The following is a 20,159-nucleotide window of genomic DNA, read 5'->3' as shown; positions in this document are numbered from 1 at the left end:
CCTGTCCCTCCAGCACCTAGGGAGAATCTACTAAAGAACAACAAAGTAAATGTGTCTAAGGCACAGGCAAGTCACACCTTACTCTACTTTAGAACTAGAGAGTTAGGATAAAGGTCAAAGTTCAAATGCCATGCAGCTTTCTGGTAGAAAGGCTGTGGGTTAGGTTTGAATACTAGTTCTATCATTTAAAAATCCAGACAACTCAAGCCAGTGACAAGTTCTCTGGGCCCCTAAGGAAAGTCAGAGGGTCATGATAATTAAAAGAGATGATACCTAAGTCACCTGGTATGTTAACTGTGCATGTGGTGGTAGGAAATCCTCTCCTCCCCACCCTCCTAGGCTGTGGGGGCTGTGATCATAGGTACACCAGGACACATCTCACCTAATATTGTGAGCTGACCTCTGGCCTTCTCTGTTCACCTGTGACTGTCCTAATGCACAGGCCAGCATCAGTCCCACCTCTTAACCCTTCTGTTTCTAAACGCATCTATTTTGTAGTCAAGATTAGCTAAAAGATTTAAGAAAGTTTCAACAAGGATCTCTCCTGTTAATTATTACATATTTCCACAAGGCAATAAGACAAATGACTACTGCTATTGTAATCATCTTAGAAGAGAGAGATGTCTAACATGAATTTTTAAAATTTAACGAGTAAGCAAATTGCTTCATAAAGCTTCTCCATTAACACATGACTTGTTCTAACTAGGTCTTTTTTGACAAGTACAAAGTTAAGCCCAGTCCTCGAAGACCTTGTGAACTAGGGTTCCACACAATGGCCTTTATGTATCAAACTGTTCCCATATTAAACTGTTTCCATGTTAAACTATTCCCTAAAGGGGAAGAAATTCAGAACTGCTGGCACAGAAATTAAATCACCTGAAGATTTATTAGTGCTCTGCAATACATTCTACCTCTGAAACTTTAAAATTTCATTCATCCATGTTCTTAAATATATGTTTTCAGATAAATAGCTTTATTTATGAAGGCAGTTGTTTCAATTAGCACTAATGCCAACCTACTGTAGGAACTGTGTATATAGTTCTTCAAAGATGTTAAAGCACATAAATGTTATTCTATAGAAGTGGCCATTCTCAGAGATTGATGGGTATCTGACGAAGCCATCAGAAAAACATTTTCCAAGAAAACAAGACCTACTGCAAGCACCAAATCCATTCCCAGAGGCTCCAGAATAAAGGGAGAGTCGGTTAGGATTCCAACAAAGTGACCTGGGATCCAAGGACAGCTCTAGGAGGAAGTAAGACCAGAGAAGCGAAACAAGGCACCTAGGGTCAACCAGTGAGATGGATGTGGGAGGCCATATAGCGCACTTCTCCAGATTCCAGTGGAAGGGGAAATCCTCCCTAAGAATCTGTGATCTCAAGCTTCCCCGCATGCACGGTGAGCATATGAATTTATTATAATACCTACCCAGTCCTGGAAACCTCCCAAGCCAAGAAATTTAGAGTGCTTCTGGGTCACTGCCCTCCCGGGCTCCTGGAAGAAGTAGAAACAAATCCTCTTGCGAGAAATGAACCCTCAATCGGGCCTCCTTGGGATTCCAAGTAACTAAGATTGTGGAAATGTAATTTAATAATTTTTTTCAAATCATCAAATAAACAAGGAAACAATACTCTATGAGCAAGACAAAGAAATAATCAACAAAAATAGATTTCAGATACTAGTATTGTGGAATACAGAATATGAAATAAGTATGTCCATAGTGTTGACAGAAATAAAGGAAGGAAATTAAAGCATAAGCAGGAAAAAAAAAAAAAAGACTTAAAATTTGTTAAATTGATTAGACCACAAACAAACTGGAAGGCAGATCTGAAGAAATCACCTAGAATGTATCACAAAAAGACAAAGACACTGAAAATACAAAAGAAAGATTAAGACCTCAAGTAGAGACTGAGAAGGTCTAATTTATCTAATATTTGGGGTTCTTAAAAAGGAAGAAAATGGAGGAAAGGCACTATTAGAACAAATAACAGCTGAGAATTGTCCATCCAGAATTGATTTAAAAAACCATAAATTCTTGGATTCAGAAAGCACAAAGTGTGCTGAATAAAAATAAATCACAACAGAGTAAAACCAAAGAACACCAAAGCAAAGAGAAAAATGTAGGGGGACAAACAGCCAGATTTCCTACAGAGAATGACAATTACATGGTCACCAAGCATCTCAAAAGAAAAACTCCAAGTCAAACAAGTAGTGTGAGATCATTAAAGTGTTAAAGAGCCAATAACTGCATTCTTTTGTATAATATACATATATATATATATATATATATATATATATATATATATGGAGCAAAGATATTTTCAAGTCAACAAAAACTGAGTATACCATTCACAGACCCTATTGTAAAGAAACTGCTAAAGAATGTATTTCAGAAAGGCAGAACGTAATTAGGAAAGAAGGTCTAAATTACAAGAAAAAAATGGTGATTCTTAGCAAACTGGTACATATGTAAGTAAACCAAAATAAACACTTGAATGAGTATCTCCAGGTTGGTAACAAATGCATGGCTTAAAATATTTTTAAGGGGCCCCTGGGTGGCTCAGTCGACTAAGTGTCCGACTCTCGGTTTCAGCTCAGGTCATGATCTCGCGCTTCATGGGTTGAAGCCCCGCATCAGGCTCTGCGCCTAACAGCAGGGAGCCTGCTCGGGATTCTGTGTCTCCCTCTCTCCCTGCCCCTCTCCTGCTCACTCTCTCACTCAAAATAAACAGACTTGGGGCGCCTGGGTGGCGCAGTCAGTTAAGCGTCCGACTTCAGCCAGGTCACGATCTCGCGGTCCGTGAGTTTGAGCCCCGCGTCGGGCTCTGGGCTGATGGCTCAGAGCCTGGAGCCTGTTTCCGATTCTGTGTCTCCCTCTCTCTCTGCCCCTCCCCCGTTCATGCTCTGTCTCTCTCTGTCCCAAAAAAATAAATAAACGTTGAAAAAAAAATTTAAAAAAAAAAATAAATAAACAGACTTAAAGAAAATAAATAAATAAAATAAAGTATTTTTAAAAGCAAACTCTTAAACAACAGCACTATTCTGGAGCGCTTCACTCAAATTAACTCACTTAATCCTTGAGCAACTCTGTAAGTACTACTTAGCCACCCCATTTTCACAAATGAGGATAATTAGGCAGAGAGAGTAAATAAGGTATTCAAAGTCACAAAGCTTGGTGAGTGGAGAGCCAGAAATGGAGCTTGCCCCACTAGATCGCAACTGGAAGCAGTGACAGGTTTCTAGACCCAACTTTCTAGTGGGACTAAAGATCTCCTACAGCACCAGGAGACTCCATGGAGGGAAGGGTAGGTGGGTAGCGGCTGCCACTGGAGAGGAGTCTAAACAGGAAACATCCGAGCAGACACCTACTGGGATGAGTCCTCTCTAGTGCCGATGCCCACTTACCACATTCAGACTTCTCCAACCACAGAGCATGACTCATAAGACGGAGATGAGGCCCAGGAATGTGCATGTTTGGTAAGAACCCCAGAAGACTGATGCAGTAGTTCAAGGGCCATACTTTAAGAAACACCACTCCAAGCACATGTAACCACTATAAACATTACATACAAGTCCGTTGGTCTCATTTTCTGTTTTACTTTAATGACCTTTTTAACAAGAAAAACCATGTTCATGTGCACTTTAGATACAGGCGTCAAGTAAATCCTTAGACAAATACTGTGCCAGTTTCATGCTCTCCCAAAAGATGATGGCAGAAAAGATAAACTGCGGCTGAACAATGGAATAACTACTCAGTAATAAGAAAATAATAAGTACAAAAACATGAAGTCAAAAGCATGTGCTAAGTGAAAAAAGTGCTAAGTGACAAAGCCAAACACATGACTATATAGTATACGACACCATTTTATTTGTTTTTAGTTCATCTGTTCATTTTTGAGAGAGAAAGAGAAAACACAGGAGCTAGGGAGAGGTGGTGGAGGGGAGGGAGAGAGAGACAGAGAGAGACAGAGAGGGAGGGAGGGAGGTAGAGAGAGGGACGGAGGGAGAAAGAGAGACAGAAAGAGAGAGAAAGAGAGGGAGACTTCCAGGCAGGCTCTGTGGGCAACGCAGAGCCCAATGTGGAGTTCGATCTCATGAACCGTGAGATCAGGACCTGACCCGAAGTTGGATGATTAACCCACTGAGCCACCCAGGCACCCCATGACTCCATTTTAAAAAGCAAAGCCAGAGGCACCTGGGTAGCTCAGTCAGTTAAGCGTCCAACTTCAATTCAGGTCATGATCTCACTATCAGTAGGTTCGAGCCCGGCATCGGGCTCTGTGCTGACAGCTCAGAGCCCAGAGCCTGCTTCAGAGTCTGTGTCTCCCTCTTTCTGCCCTCCCTCACTCATGCTCTCTCTCTCTCTCTCAAAAATGAATAAACATTAAAAAAAAAAATTTTTTTTTTAAGGCAAAGCTACAGTGATGGAAAGCAGATCAATGACTGTGAGGGGCTGGGGATGGGGGAAGGGCTGCCTCCAAAAGGGTGCAAGGGAAACTTTTGATGCCAATGAATATTACATCATGATTGTGATCCTAATGACACCATGTATGTGTGCACTAGTCACAACTCACTGAATTGTACACCTCAAATTGGTCAATTCTGACTTCGTGTAAATTACACATTAATAAAGCTGACTGAAAAAAAGACCATCATTGCTGCCAGTGAATTCTCCCTGGTGAAACGTTCTTACCAGAAGCCCCCATCATACTCCAGCTGGTTAAGGTCCAGGGCTTTTCACAACCAAATGTAAAATACTGCAAACACTTCAGTCATGGACATGAACACTCGGGACACTCAGTCCCAACCTTCGCCACCTAGTTGGAGACTACTCTCTTCCTTGCAAGGGCAGTTACTTAACAGGGAAGAAAACAAAAGCTTCAGAGCCGAGCGCAAGAAAAGCCCTACCTAAGGTGGAACAGATTCAAAACATAAAGCCATCATAGCAAATACTGCCGATGACTCTCCTGCAGTCACAGACGCCACAGTGTGAACCTACCTGACAGCTGAAGACGGTCCCGAAAAACATCAAACCCATAGCTCGGACAGGGCAGGGACTAAAGTACTCTACCAGCACAAGCATCTTACGAAGTCAGATCAAAGAGAACACAGGGCCTGGGATACTCTCTCCCCTTCCCTGGGTCATAAACTGTGCGACTGCACCCGCAGTGCCACGTTCGGCTGGATCCCCGCGTACTGCGAACATCCCTCATTTACGTGTTCGAGAACTTTTTACTCAACTCTCTTCAGTAACTCTCTTCCATGAATCTTCATTCATGGAACGAGTAGTCTAACACTGTAGCAGACAGGTACATAAATAATATAAAACAAGGCAATCACTGGTGTGAAAAGGTTATTTCCTTTATTAACTCAAAACATATTCAAGTTACACAGTTTCCAATACTGTTATAAGGTCCAGCGGATACAATGACAAGAACAAAGTACATAGAAAGACAACAATGTTCTCTCCGGCCAGGTGAGTCCCACAGAATGCTTAGAGAAAGGAGTGACAACTGAGGCTGACCTGTGAGGAAGAAAAAGTGGTAGCTAGGAAAGGACTTTCAGGGCAAGAGGACACGAATGGGCATTATATGGCAGCAGGAAAGGGCTCAACCAGTCATGCTGATATACAAGCTACGGGAGAATACTGGCAGATATCCTGTTTTATTTATAATTTTTTTTGAAAGAGAGAGAGGGTGCAAGTTAGTGAGGGGGAGAGAGAGAGAGAGAGAGAGAGAGAGAGAGAGAGAGAGAATATCCTAAGAGGGGCAAAGGGAGAGAGAGACAGAGGAAGAGAGACAGAAAGGGAGAAAGGAAGAGAGACAGAAAGGAAGAGAGACAGAAAGGAAGAGAGACAGAAAGGAAGAGGGGGAAAGAGAGAGAGAGAGAGGGAAAGAGAAAAAAAAGAGAGAGAGAAAGAGGGAAAGAAGGAAAGAGGGAAAGAGAGAAAGAGAGGAAGAGAGAGAGAGAGAGAGAGAGAGAGAGAAGCAGGGCTCACCCAAAGCAGGGCTCATGCTTACCTGATGAGGGGTCCACTTGATGCGGGACACGAGCTCACCCGAAGCGGGGCTTGAGCTCACCTGTTATGGGACTGGAACTCACAAACCCCGAGACCTGACCTGAGCCAAAGTCAGATGCTTAACGACTGAGCCACCCAGGCGTCCCAGAAATTCTATAAAGAAAGTTTGGGACCAGATTTTGACACCCTTGAATGAAGAATTTGGAGTTTATTTCTGGTAGGATATAAATGCCATGCAAAATTTAATCTACTTTTATTTTAGAAGCTGTAATAGTTCTTAAAAAGGACTATACATCAAAATCATGGGAAGCTTTTTCAAAAAACAAAAGCCTAGAACCAGGAGACTGTGACGCAGTAGGTCTGGAATGTATCCTGGACACAAGTCACTAGGAGATTGGTACACACCCATGGTTAGGAATCACTGCTGTGAGGAGTCATTACCACCTCTAACAGATGTCTACCAGCAATGCACTCAAGGGTGCTTATGATTCAAACACAGCTGAGCCCTGAACAATGTGGGGGTTAGGGGCACCAACCTCCATGCAGTCAAAAATCTGCATGTAATTTCTGACTCCCCAAAAACTTAATTACTGATAGCCTACTAATGACCGGAATGTCTTACTTACAACATAAACAGTCAATGAGCACAGATTTTCTATGTTATGTGTATTATAGACCATATTCTTACAATATAGAAAGCTCGGACAAAAATATTTTTAAAATCATAAGGAAAATACATTTACAGTACTTTACTGTATCTATTTAACAAATCTGTGTAAGCAGATCTGTGCAATTCAAACCTGTGCTGTTCAAGGGTCAACTCTACAAGCAAACACACAAACAGACATAGAGACAAATAAGAATTTCTAATGCTCCTGAAGACTTCAGGAAATGGACCTCCACTTTAATAGACACATATTTCTTAAAAGATACTCCCCTAATCCCACAGTCTGTTTTCAATCATCTACTTCAAGTAAAATCAACTTTTAGTTAATTCCATTAAAATATAAATAATTATACCCTTATGTATTAGAGTTTCATCAGAAAAGCACAGCTAAAGAACATCTAATTTATAGGTGTGTTTTTTTAATGTTTATTTTTGAGAGAGAGCGCGCGCACACATGAGCAGGGAAGGGGCAGAGGGAGAGGGAGACACAGAATCAGAAGCAGGCTCCAGGCTCCGAGCTGTCGACTCAAGAGGTCAAACCCATGAACCCTGAGATCATGACCTGAGCCAAAGTCGGATGCTTAACCAACTGAGCCACCCAGGTGCCCCAAGAATGTCTAATTTAAACATGACTGATTAACAGCACATGTTTTTCTTCTGTTTTTCAAATAATAATAATAGTAAAGAAAACCCACGAGAACAAAGACAATAGGAAAGTAAAAACTGAGGAATGAGAAATTCAACGTTTTTAGAAAACAAAGTGAATGGAGGACATAACCACCAGGAAGAACATAAGCATATACAACCAATAGTCGCTGCAGAAACAGACGCTGACCAGCAGCTCGTCCACCCTGGAACCCCGAGAGCCTCAGCACTATGACCAGGGTGTGGGAAGAGGTCGGGGCAGGGGGAGAGTGTGCCGAACACACAGAGCTCAGCTGGATGAAGCCATGGCTCCCTCTCCACACACCTGCTCACCCTCAGAGTAGGCAGATTACAACAGATCCTGGTAAAGACCAGACATTTTGGAAACATCAGGCACAGAGGATGTGGTAAGGTATTGGGATAAGAAACAGTTCTGATGGTGAACAGTGAGACTCTCAGACTCCTTACTCCACCCTGCTCCCAAAACACAAGCCCAGCTCCTCCCTCTTTCCCTGGGCAGGGGTTCTGAGAATTCTTTATTGAAGAAACTGCATAGTCCCCCCCCAGGCCAGAGCCATATATAATTCCAATAAAATTCTTTTCTTCTGGTCATCCTTCTCTTAATACTTTCCCTGTGATGTGTAAGAGCATTTAGGTATCACCACTGGATTCTCCCCAGATGAAGATCAATCAGCTCCTCTACCCAGATTCCTGTGAGGCTTTCCAGTGCTGGGTGTCAGTCACTCTTCACTAGGTATCATGTTGGATTGATGACCAAGGACAAGAGCTATGCCTTGGTGCCTAGGTACCTCACACAGGTGCTTTACTAGGACAGACATTAAATGATACGTGCTGAATGAAAAATCGAAATGGAAAGGTGTATGAGGGGTGCCTGGGTGGCTCAGTCAGTTAAGCGTCCGACTTCAGCTCAGGTTGTGATATCCTGGTTTGTAAGTTCAAGCCCCAAGTTGGGCTCTCTCTTCTGTCAGCGGGGAGCCCACTTCAGACCTTCTGTCCTCTCTCTCTACCCCTCCCTTGCTGGTTTTCTTTCTCTCAAAATAAATAAGCTTAAAAAAAAAAAGTGTATGTATACCCACTACTTTCTAAATCATTAAGCCTATAATACTCTGATGTCCTTATGTTACACTGGTTCTCAACCTCAACGGAGTAACAGAAATTTTCCGGAAAAAAAATTTATTTCCTAGTCCTTTCTTTCCCCCAAAGCAATAAATAATGAGGTTTCATCTGAAAGAATAAGAAATTCGGTTGAGAGGCTCCTGGGTGGGTCAGTCAGTTGAGCATCTGACTCTTGATTTCAGCTCAGGTCATGATGATCCCAGGGTCGTGGAATGGAGTTCCAGACTGGGCTCTGCGCTGAGTATGGAGCCCGCTTAAGATTCTCTCTCTCTTTGCAAACGACATATCAGATAAAGGGTTAGTATCCAAAATCTATAAAGAACTTATCAAACTCAACATCCAAAAAACAAATAATCCAGTGAAGAAATGGGCAAAAGACATGGATAGACACTTCTCCAAGGAAGACATCAAGATGGCCAAACCGACACATGAAAAAATGCTCAACCTCACTCATCATCAGGGAAATACCAATCAAAACCACAATGAGATACCACCTCACACCTGTCAGAATGGCTAACATCAACAACTCAGGCAACAACAGATGTTGGCGAGGATGTGGAGAAAGGATCTCTTTTGCACTGCTGGTGGGAATGCAAGCTGGTGCAGCTATTCTGGAAAACAGTATGGAGGTTCCTCAAAAAATTAAAAATAGAGCTACCCTACTATCCAGCAATTGCACTACTAGGTATTTGTCCAAGGGATATAGGTGTGCTGTTTCGAAGGGACACATGCACCCCCATGTTTATAGCACCACTATCAACAATAGCCAAAGTATGGAAAGAGCCCAAATGTCCATCAATGGATGAATGGATACAGAAGATGTGGTATATACATATACAATGGAGTATTCCTCAGCAATCAAAAAGAATAAAATCTTGCCGTTTGCAACTATGTGGATGGAACTAGAGGGTATTATGCTAAGTGAAATTAGAGAAAGACAAATATCCTATGACTTCACTCATATGAGGACTTTAAGACACAGAACAGATGAACACAAGGGAAGGGAAGCAAACATAATGTAAAAACAGGGAGGGGAACAAAACAGAAGAGACTCGTAAATATGGAGAACAAACAGAGGGTTACTGGAGGGGTTGTGGGAAGGAGGGATGGGCTAAATGGGAAAGGGGCATTAAGGAATCTACTCCTGAAATCACTGTTGCACTATATGCTAACTAATTCGGATGTAAATTTTAAAAATTAAATTAAAAAAAAAAAAGATTCTCTCCCTCTGCCCCTCTCCCTGACTCACATTCTCTCCAAAATAAAAACATTAAAAAAAAATTCTATTGAATAGATAATATTTCAATATATTAGGAATTCATGAGTAAACAATCTTCCTAATAACTCAGTCACAAACCAGTGGCAAGAACAGGCCAAACTTTCCAACTAGTGTGCACTTGACCTAGAAGCATACATGCTAAATAGTCTATTCATTACTACTTGTTAGGGAGAATTTTAGGAACTCAACATACGATTTAAATCATGAAAAATGAAGCAAGATTTCATTTAAATGATTAATGTTGTCAAATCAGCAGACAAAAAACTAAATACACTCCTCCCCAAAAGATGGAGTCTAAATGTGACGATAAAATTAATATTTTAGGGGCACGTGGGTGACTCAGTTGGCTAAGTGTCTGAATCTTGATTTTGGCTCAGTTCATGAGACTGAGCTCGGTGTCCTTCACACTGAACATGGAGCCTGCTTAAGATTCTCTCTCTCTCCCTGCCCCTCCTCCCCTGCATGTGCACATGTTCTCTAAAAAATAAATAAATAAAAATAATAATAATAATAATAATAATAATAATGTTTTGTATTCTAAATGCTTTAAGTGATCCTGTTTCTGCTAAATTCTTGGATCCATTTATATTGTTGACAGTCTGGTTGTGATACCTAGCTAAAATAACAGCACTGTCAATAGTTTGTTAGTGTATAAAACACCTCACTGAAAGAATCCAAAACTAGCATATCTATATTCTAGTAGAATTTTAATACACTGTTTTCACTACAATTCACCTTAACCACTTGTGTCTATCAAGACACCCAGATTCCTAGCCCTAATTTTGTCATCCCAGGTTGTGGCTAATTCATTTCAAAGGGTATCCTGAATTGTTTAAAAGGTTTTAAAAGAGCACTGAAGAAGAAACAACAGGCACAACAAGTGCCAAATAATAACCTTTTGAAATATAAAGAGGAAAAAATAAAGAGTACAAATTGATACGATTTTAAATCATTAATTTAAAAATATTTGCAATATTGAGTTGAAAGAGTCAGAAACTGAATTTTACATGAGTGAATTAGTCTAAGAGGTTTACTAATCCCGCTCACCACTTTTTGACCCCCCCAAGACACACGCAAATCTCTAAACCAGATTATATTGTTGCCTTTATAAGTATGTCTTTACAAACTAAGTTGGTATTTTACTCCTTTCAATAAAAGTTTAAAAGTACAAAGTGGTGGTTAAAAGCACAGTCTGGAAAGTTCACAGACCTCATTTAAGACGAGCTCTGTGGCCTTGAACAGGCAACGTCACCTTCTCCGATCCGTACCTTTCTCACCACCATATTCATTCCCCCAGCTGCATCAGCCATCATGTCCCACCCTGGATCCAGACAAGCATCTCCACTAGCCTGCTGAACCAGTGTGCAAAACGTCTCCTCTAGGATCTCAAACCAGTATCATGTCATTGCCCACTTTCACCCCAACCACAGCTGTTTGCCAGGGTCAACACCTCAAAGCATTCTTTGAGTGCTCTCTTGAATCTCGATGCTGCTGCTCCTGTGGCGTATCCCTTATTCATCCCTCTGCCTTAAACAATGGTCTTCACCACCTGCTCTGATGCCCGGGCTCCTCCCCACTCAACCCATCTTCCTTCACCAGAGCTACCTGGCCAAGTTAGACACACGACCTGTGTCTCCTTCTCAAAAAGTACTATTTATTTGTCTTCAGATTAACAACAACAAAAAATTCTTTTTCATTATGAGAAATGTGTAAAAATCACAGAATTCTAAAGAAACTATTTATAGTCCTAGTGTACAGAAATAAACCAGAATATCTCCATATATGTCCTCCCAATTTTTACCCATATATATCTTACATAATATGAGGTCATTCTTTTCATGAGCATTTTCTCCTGTTATTAAAAACTCTCGAAATGTCATTTTTTTTTAATTTTTTTTTTTAACGTTTATTTATTTTTGAGACAGAGACAGAGCATGAACGGGGGAGGGTCAGAGAGAGAGGGAGACACAGAATCGGAAGCAGGCTCCAGGCTCTGAGCCATCAGCCCAGAGCCCGACGCGGGGCTCGAACTCACGGACCGTGAGATCGTGACCTGAGCGGAAGTCGGATGCTCAACCGACTGAGCCACCCAGGCGCCCCTCGAAATGTCATTTTAATAGGCATAGACTACTTCATGACACCTATCTACCAAAATTACTTAACCATTCCTTTGTTTCCAGTCTAGGGACACTGCATGTATACAATAATGTTAACATCTTTGGTCAAACACCTTTGCCTATATCTTATATATTATTTTCTTGAGACACAGTCTCAGAAGTACACAGACTGATCAAAAATTATAGACATCTAAAAACCAAACATACTGCCAAACTGCTATACACATTTCACTCTCATCATCAGGAAGCATCTTTTCTGGTAGCTTAGCTGCATAGGATGGGCCCCTGCACACTCTCTAGTACAGACATCCCAGCAACAAGGCGGTTTCCTTACAGTGGCTCCTGACTCCAATAGTAACATTCCAGGCTATATAAAGACAATAAAGGTACTATAATCAACAAAGTTTGAAACTCAATATTTGAAGTAATATCTAATCTAACAATAACTGAAGATAATATTCTAACAATTTAATAAGCAGAAAACAGTTTTTCTTAACTGCAAAATCACTATTAAGTTTTAAAACCATCTTTTTTTTTTAAAAGCCTACTTCAATATCTATTCGGAGTATTGCTAACTCTTTAAATACTATTCCCCCACATTCCCTATACGTTTTTCATCATTAATTACATTTTTGAGAAAGAGCATTCTGGTGTAAATACAGAAGCTGAATCTATAATAGCATGAGTTTTAAAACACATTTCTGGAAGACTTTCACTTATATGAACTATAACCACACTAGCAATTTATTACATAGATCTGTGTTTGTTTCATCATGAGCAAGATTGATATGGCCCCTGACCTCCTGGAGTATTTTGCTGGGATTACACTGGAATCAGAACAAGAAAGTTTGTATTTCTAATTTTAATGGTGTAAAAAGCCAGCTAAACTCTAGTTACTACTGTGAGACAGGCATTATCTATATGCTTTCACATTTATTCAAATACATTTTTTTAAAGACTAATTTCGTAAAAAGCACAAACAGCACAGAAGAAACTTACTGCCCTTCGTGCAAAATGACCCAGGTGTAAGACCAAGTGGTTCAGTCTGCCACTAAATGCACACAGACACCCCGGAAGACCTGTTGCCTCAGCCCATGGCCTCTCAGCCCAGAAAAGGCATGAGACCGTGACACCTCACAACCTTAACTCCACTTGCCCAGAATGGGCTCAATCAAGGGCAGTAATTCCAAAAAGAGCTCTGTTCCTCTTCAGCTTAAAAACAAACAAATTGCAACAACTATTCTTTACCACTGCTTTCGATTCTTCCCCCAACATCACAAAAGTGAAAAAGTGTCTTCAGAAGAGGTTCCTTCTGTGCTGACCACTCACAGACTCTCCACGTTTCAGGAATCCAGGCACAAGATGGAACTAAAGGCCCTTCCTTTGCAATTCATCCTGCTACACGTCTGCACCAGAATACCAAAAGCGTAAGTATCTCCCACCTCTGTGCAACCTTCTGCCATTTTTCCTCACTCTTCTGTTGACAAATTATACTCTTCCTCCAACCATCAAGTCCGATTTGATCAACTCCCTGTGAAACTTGTATCCCCCGCAGATGTGAGGACAGTGCTTCCTGCCTCCCGCTGGCGTGTTAATTAAGTGCACACACATTCTGCTCTCCCACTTGCCACCTGCAGGTTTAAGTACCACCTCCGACCACTCTGTTCCTGGTTCCGTGCCCTGCACACTGCACATTTTCAAAACTCTGCATTCTTACTCTCACCTGTGTTTTAGATGGTTGAGATGGAGAACACAAGAACCCTGGATAACGAGTCCTTGCTACATGGGAGTTCAATAGACAGTAAATGTACAAAAATTTAACATTCTCTTCAATTTACAAACATGAAATTATTTCCTTGTTTCTTAAAGTATTCACTAAACCCTTTTCTACCCTTAATTTTCAAAAATATATCGAGGGGCACCTTGATCGCTCAGTTAGTTATGCATCCGACTCTTGAATTTGGCTCAGGTCATGATCTTAGAGTTGGTAACTTCAAGCTGCATGGCATGTCAGCAGAGTCTGCTTGAGATTCTCTCTCTCCCGCTCTCTGCCCCCCCCCCCCACAAGCACTCATGCTCGCTCTCTCTCTTAAATAAATTTAAAAATAAACCTTATAAAAAGCAAATCAAATGTCCAAGCATGATAAGATTATTACCTTATAATTCTGGATAATCTATATGGGAATTTAAACAAACAAAAAGTTTTACCTGGAAATCACATCAAAGCTTTATTAAACCACCTGACCAGTGAATGGTTCAACACCAACAGGGCATACTACCACAAATTATTTTAAGGGAGCATTCCAAACCACTTAACTTAATCCTGCTTACTGAGAACCATTATTTGTTGTTGTTGTTTTTTCAAATTTCTTAAAGTTTACTTATTTTGATAGAGAGACAGTATGCGGGAGGGGCAGAGACAGCATCCCAAGCAGGTTCCTCGATTTCATTGCCGAGCTTGACGCAGGGCTCGAACTCACAAACCATGAGGTCATGACCTAAGCAGAGATCAAGAGTCTGATGCTTAACGGACTGAGCCACCCAGGCACCCCCACTATCTGTGTTCTTATTTGAAATTATGCTTTCAGAAGTGATATTTTATCTTCACAAAGTAGTAAGTCAACTTCAAAAGACATTAAAAACTGTAAAAGATTCAAATCCTCATTATACCATGTTGGCCATGGTATACTTTCATTCAACAAGTATTCATTAAAGACCAATGATGGGCCACACACCGCAGTAGGCACAATACTGATTTACAAACAACAGGAGAGAACCATGGATGATGACAAGCACAAGCTCCGCATCTGTCTGCACCGTCAGTGACTACTAACATGTCAGCTTTGAAGACTCTTAAGTAACAGCTCCAACTTATAAAGACAGATGCAGAGTAGCAAAGTGGGTTTCCATTCCACTAGCAGGTGCACCTCTAGCATGTTCCTACAGAAAAACGGTTTATAAGCAAGGTGTCGGTTGCAACTGTCAACTTTGGATTTTATCAAACTTCTTTCATGTGTAAAGGAGGACAATAAAGTAATAAAAGAATAAATGCAAAGCTGGCTTCTAGAAGCCAACTGCGACCAAAACAGAAGCTAAAATTATAGATGAAAGAAGGGCACCTTGGTGGATCAGTCAGTTAAGCGTCCAACTCCTGGTTTCGGCTCAGGTCATGATCTCAAGGTGTCCTGAGTTCGAGCCCCGCATCAGGCTCTGTGCTGATGGCACAGAGCCTGGTTGAGATTCTCTCTCCCCACCCTCCTCTCTCTCTCTCTGCCCCTCCCCTGCTCACGCTGTCTCTGTCAAAAGTAAACTTGAATAAAAAAAATTATAGACCAAAGTCAGTGAATAACTAAAAATTCTTAAAATGTTTGAGAAAGCTAATTAATAAAACCAAAACAACCCAACAAATTAGCCCGATACCTAGTGGTCCATCTAAAAGTTCTGCAAAGATGTGTAAACTGTATCATGAGGCAAAACCAATTCTCTATTATCATCATTTAAAGAATCTCTATTACTATTCAAACAGGTACTTTGTTAGATAACAGTACCTTTCGTTTTTCCATCTTTCATGTGAAAATCACCTTTTTAGTCAAAACCAAACTAAAAAGAAATACTCTGTAAACATAAAAACATTAATTATAAAATTTTAGTTTTAGTTTTTTGGAAATGAGATCAAGCAGAAATGATGAACACAATCATCTCCCCATAGGAAGGCTGACTTCTCATTTAGTTCTCTGCATTTGCCACTTACAACCTAATCCATCCCTTGTGTCTCCCCATGCGCAAAGAGCACCACCACTCATGCACCTCGGTGGTCAACAGGGAAGCCTGGAGTTACCCTCAGCGTCAGCCCTGCCGCTGTGTCTCATCAGACACCAACACGCTGCCTGCCTCCTCCAGGTCTCCAGGCACTCCCCTTCCGACTCGCTCACTGCCCTACTCTGTCCAAGCCACACACATCCCTCAACTGAATCATTACCACGCTTCCCTCAACCTCTGTTCGTCCCACACGGTAATGAACGTGATCCTTCAAAAACACAAATCTGATCTCATCATTCTTTTCTTAAATCCTTCTGCCCTCGAGATAGAGCAAAATATGCTTAACATGATGAATACAGTTCTGACGGTCTGCGTCCTGCTTACTAATCTAGCCTCACTTCCACACCTTCGCTCCTTTTTTCTCTGCCTCTTATTATATTCCATTATTTCAAAGGTACAGAACACGTGACCCGCCTACAAAGTTAACAAATTGTAACATTTAGTCACATTTGCTTCATATGTTTTTAGATTAAGGACTAACTTACTATAGACAGACTTGAAGACCCTCAGTTCCTTTCCCCTCCTTCCACAGGTTGGCAGTCATCCCCAAATGAAGAGTCATCATTCCTATCCACGTTTTCACTTTGTGCTCATGGACATATCATTTTACATTGTCACAAACATGCTAAAATGTCCACGCACAAGAGTTTCTCAAAGGCAGCCCCTGTCAAGCTACACTGGGTGACTCATGAAATCAATGTATTGGGTCATGGTAGTATTTTATTAAAAATGGAATAATGTAATAAAAAAAGTGTGTTTCATTTAGTAGGAGTATTGCTTCTTTAAATAAATTTCAGTTATACATGGAAAGATCTGTGTACACAGTGGGTCACAGAAAAATAAAATGTGGAAGCCACTCCTTGAGAGTACATACCTAGAAGTAAAAACTCCAATCAACAGACAAGACACATCTTCAACTCTGACACACTGGTGATTTAGATAATTATCTACCTGGGAATTAAAGTGTGAGGTAGAGCTCTGGTTTTAGTTTCTCACATATGAATAACCAATTGTACCAACAGAATTTACAGACTAATAACTTCCACACAATATTAAATCACCCTGCCCTCTCTCTTCATTTTACATTCCAGTGCCTTTTTTTTTTTTTTTTTAATTTTATTTTTCAAAGAGAGAAAACACCACCAGGCTTGGAGGTGCAGAGACAGGGAGGGGTGGAATCCGAAGCAGGCTCCAGGCTCTGAGCTGTCAGTGCAGAGGCCGACATGGGGCTCAAACCCATTAACCATGAGATCATGACTTGAGCCGAAGGCAAATGCTTAACTGACTGAGCCACCCAGGCGCCCCAACATTAGAGTGCTTTTATGTCCTCCATAATGTTCTGACATATTCTCCAAAAAGGCCACGCATAGCTTTTTTTTTTTTTTAGAGTTATTTCTAGTAATTCACAACCACAAACCTTTCCCAAAAAAAAAAAAAAAAAAAAAAAAAAAAAAAAAGACCTTAACCCGTTCTAACTACTCCATGAAAACACACCCCTCACTTGTCGGTCATTCAGTCAAAGCTGGCTCAAGTTTCAGCTTGCCGCCATCTTCCATTTTGGAACATTCAGAATTCTAAATCAAACTGCAAACTGCCAGTTAAAATGTATCTTGCCATTATCCCTGCCGTATTTCACGAATTTGGTGTGTTAAGCTACTATTTAAAGTGAACTGGAGCGCTTGGGTGCCTCAGTTAAGCATCTGGTTCAGGTCATGATTTCATGGTTCTTGAGACCGAGCCCCAAGTTGGGCTCTGCACTGGCAGCATGGAGCCTTCTTGGGATTCTCTCTCTCTCTCTCTCTCTCTGCCCCTCCCCCATGCTCTCCCTCTTTCTCTCTCTCTCAAAATAAATAAACTTATAAACAAAGTGAAATAAATATCCTCCCTGGCCTGAAAAATTTTCAAATGTTTTTCTTTTTTTTTTTAATGTATTTTTGAGACAGAGAACTGCTGAGCTACCCAGGCACCCCTTAAATGTTTACTTGCTAACTCAAAGTTAAATATTTCATGAGGGAAAAAAAAACTAATCTCAAGACACACATCAGCTTAAATGTAAGAAGGGTGTTAAGGTATCAAATCAAGTGATTCCCTTTCCTTTCTGAAGCTTTCACAATCATGTTAATGAGGTTGAATTTACCTAGAACGCTGCCACCATCCAAAAAGTGCCAATGCAATTTGGCTTGCTTTTCTACCTGCAACGACAGTGGATAATTAATTTAAGACCAGCAGCTAGCCCTTCTCCATTCGCAATGGGGACTCAGTGCCACTGTCACTGGAGCAGGCCATAGAGACGTGCCAACCAGCAGTGCGGGTCATCTGCCCCGGAAGCTTTCTGTGTAAGATTCATACTTAGAGCACGAGCTGTTCCCATCTATCCCACGTTCTGGGTGAAAGGTGGCAAGGAGGGCCTCCCAGGGTCCGTCAGTCTCTCATAGGTAACGGCCACCATACTGCCCAAAGCCACTCTCTAGCATGACACACAGCCTATATTTTCACTCAGGACATCTCAAACCTTCCAAATTTGGTGAAAATTTACCCAGCCATTTATCACATTTTAATTACAGATACAGACACAGAAATTTAATTTTATTTATAAAGTTCAAAAGGCCCCACGTAGAAAACTAGGACTGGAGAAAATAGGGGCACCTGGGTGGCTCGGTCCGTTAAGTGTCTGACTTCGTCAGGTCATGATCTCAGTTCATGGGTTCTAGCCCCACATCAGGCTCTGTGCAGACAGCTCAGAGCCTGGAGCCTGCTTCGGATTCTGTGCTCCCTCTCTCTCTGCCCCTCCCCCGCTTTTTGCTCTGTGAGTCTCTCAAAAATAAGCAAACACTAAAAAAAAAACTATAAATAAAAACACTGGAGAAAATAGAAAATAAATTCAGTAAAAATATTTGCCAAAAATATATTGTACTTATTTCTTACAACTCAACTCCTCCTTCTAAACCATGTAATATTCCGATTCTGTGTCTCCCTCTCTCTCTGCCCCTCCCCCGTTCATGCTCTGTCTCTCTCTGTCCCAAAAATAAATAAACGTTGAAAAAAAAAAAAAAAAAAATCGGGGCGCCTGGGTGGCGCAGTCGGTTAAGCGTCCGACTTCAGCCAGGTCACGATCTCGCGGTCCGGGAGTTCGAGCCCCGCGTCGGGCTCTGGGCTGATGGCTCAGAGCCTGGAGCCTGTTTCCAATTCTGTGTCTCCCTCTCTCTCTGCCCCTCCCCCGTTCATGCTCTGTCTCTCTCTGTCCCAAAAATAAATAAACGTTGAAAAAAAAAAAATTTAAACCATGTAATAGATTAGTAAGGTTCTACAGTTGTGCTGTCTAGAACTTATGCAAGGTAGCCACTAGCCACATGTGGCTATTGAAATTTTAGTTTTGGGGCACCTGGTTGGCTCAGTCGGTTAAGCATCCGACTTCGGACCAGATCATGGTCTCACGGCTCATGAGTTCGAGCCCTGCGTCAGGCTCTGTGCTACAGTTCAGAGCCTGGAGCCTGCTTCAGATTCTGTCTCCATCTCTCTATGCCCCTCCCCTGCTTGCACAGTCTCTCTCTCTCTCTCTTTCAAATATAAACACTGAAAGAAATTTTATATAAATAATTTAAAAATTAATTAAGTTTTAGTACTTTGAAATAAATGAACCTAAAGACTCAGCAGTCTTTTACCAGCCGTATTTCTAAATTTTTTTTTTCAACGTTTATTTATTTTTGGGACAGAGAGAGACAGAGCATGAACGGGGGAGGGGCAGAGAGAGAGGGAGACACAGAATCGGAAACAGGCTCCAGGCTCTGAGCCATCAGCCCAGAGCCTGACGCGGGGCTCGAACTCACGGACCGCAAGATCGTGACCTGGCTGAAGTCGGACGCTTAACCGACTGCGCCACCCAGGTGCCCCAACCAGCCGTATTTCAAGTGCCGTCACATGTAGGGCTGCTTTACCACACTGGGCAGTGTTTCCACCACAGACTCCTACCAGGCAGGCGATGTTGCCACAATGTTGCCACAATGTTGCCTACCAGGCAGGCAATGTTGTTCACAATGTTAAAATTTGTGAACTGTGCTAATCAAGTTAACTTTAAAATATAGTTTTACTACCACATACAAATTTCTGTTGAGTCTCAGAATCTAAAGATCTCTAAAGTATGTTAATAACTATGTCAAAATATTATATCTGTCTATTTATTTATTTTAGTAATCTTTACATCTAACATAGGACTCGAACTTACCACCCTGAAATCAAGAGTCACATGCTTTTTTTATCGAGCCAGCTTGGTGACCCTAAATCTACTTTAAAGAAATACAAAATCATATTTGCCTGAAAGCATTTAATGATTCTATTTATATATTTCCCAGGATACAAAGTAAGAGAAATATTTTTTGCTTGTTAAAAAAAAAAAAAAGAAAACACATTGTGTATGTGTTCAAGGAAGAAGCAAAATTCATGCTCTAAAAAGAATTCCACGTCACAAGTGGCAAAGAC

The 20,159-nt window shown here is 41.2% G+C and overlaps 1 protein-coding gene across 1 annotated transcript in view; it reads right to left on the bottom strand.

The window, feature by feature from the left end:
- SRPK2 (SRSF protein kinase 2) overlaps window positions 1–20,159 on the bottom strand; it is a 252,973-nt gene that overhangs the window by 99,497 nt on the left and 133,317 nt on the right.

This window comes from Lynx canadensis, chromosome A2, assembly GCF_007474595.2.
Source record: "Lynx canadensis isolate LIC74 chromosome A2, mLynCan4.pri.v2, whole genome shotgun sequence".
NCBI lineage: Eukaryota > Metazoa > Chordata > Mammalia > Carnivora > Felidae > Lynx > Lynx canadensis.
This window is presented reverse-complemented; position numbering and strand designations above follow the sequence as displayed.